Here is a 1,248-nt window from a genome sequence, read left to right on the forward strand (position 1 = left end):
TTGCAAGAACAAGTTAATAACTAAATAAAGACCCAAAACTTATAAATATATACCAGTACTTTAAGCAAAAAGCATTCTTAATTTAAAAATAAGTTTTACTTTAAAGATAATAGTACACTCATAAATTACTGTTAAAATCAATAGTGACATAAAAAAGTAACAATACTAATAGCCTGACACAAACTGATCACAATCCTTTATAAGAGACAACACTGTTCTTAATAACCTATATAAACAAACATTAAGTAATCCTATTTGTACATTAATGAGCTGGGATCACAGGTGTGATTACTTAATCCCAGCACACTGAGAGGCCGAGGAGGTCAGATCACTTGAGGCCAGGAGTTGGACAGCAGCATGGCCAACATTGTGAAACCCAGTCTCTACTAAAAATACAAAAATATAGCTTTGCACAGTGGCAGTGTTGTAGCCAATGAGGTTTATCCAAGGCCCGATTATTGCTAATTGAAAACTTTTCCCAATACCCCGCCATGAGGACTGGAAATATAGTCGGCATTGGAAATTTTTGCCAGTCTCTATGGGGTTGGAATAAAATAAATAAAAAAATAAATTAAAATGGAATAGAAATACAAAAAAATTAGCCGGGCATGGTGGTGCACACCTGTAATCCAAGCTACTTGGGAGGTTGAGGCAGGAGAGTCCTTAAACCCAAGAAGCAGAGGTTGTAGGGAGCTGAGATCATGTCATTGTGACTAGAGTAAAACTCCGTCTCTAAAATTTTTTTTTCCTTTGAAACAGGTGCATTCCTCCTCTTGCTTTCTGAGGACTCCCTGCTCTGTCACTTAGTAGTGGCTAATAAACTCTCTTAATGTCACTAGACTCTGTGACTCACCATAAATTCCATTTTGTGTGAGATCCAAAATCCTGTTGTTGGGGTCTGGGACAAGACCCCTTTGCTGGTAACAAAACTATACTAATCCTTTTTTCTTGTTTTTGAGACAGAGTCTTGCTCTGTTGCCCAGGCTGGAGGGAAATGGTGTGATCTCGAATCACTGCATCCTGTGCCTCACAGGTTCAAGCGGTTCTCCTGCCTCAGCCTCCCGAGTAACTGGGATTACAAGCACCTGCCACCATGCCTGGCTAATTTTTGAATTTCTAGTAGAGACAGGGTTTTCCAATGTTGGCCAGTCTTGAACTCCTGACCTCAGGTGATCCACATGCCTCAGCCGCCTAAAGTACTGGGCTTACAGGCGTGAGCTACCTTGCCTGGCCGGCTTGTATCCTTGG

The 1,248-nt window shown here is 40.7% G+C and overlaps 1 non-coding gene across 1 annotated transcript; it reads left to right on the top strand.

Annotated features, from left to right (window-relative positions):
• Nucleotides 1–404: 404 nt before the first annotated feature.
• LOC119469960 lies at nucleotides 405–545 on the top strand. Its single transcript, XR_005198826.1, has one exon. It is a non-coding gene; the product is annotated as a U4 spliceosomal RNA (small nuclear RNA).
• The last annotated feature ends 703 nt before the right edge of the window (nucleotides 546–1,248 follow it).

The sequence above is a fragment of the Cebus imitator genome, unplaced genomic scaffold, assembly GCF_001604975.1.
Source record: "Cebus imitator isolate Cc_AM_T3 unplaced genomic scaffold, Cebus_imitator-1.0 Scaffold1244, whole genome shotgun sequence".
NCBI classification, from domain to species: domain Eukaryota; kingdom Metazoa; phylum Chordata; class Mammalia; order Primates; family Cebidae; genus Cebus; species Cebus imitator.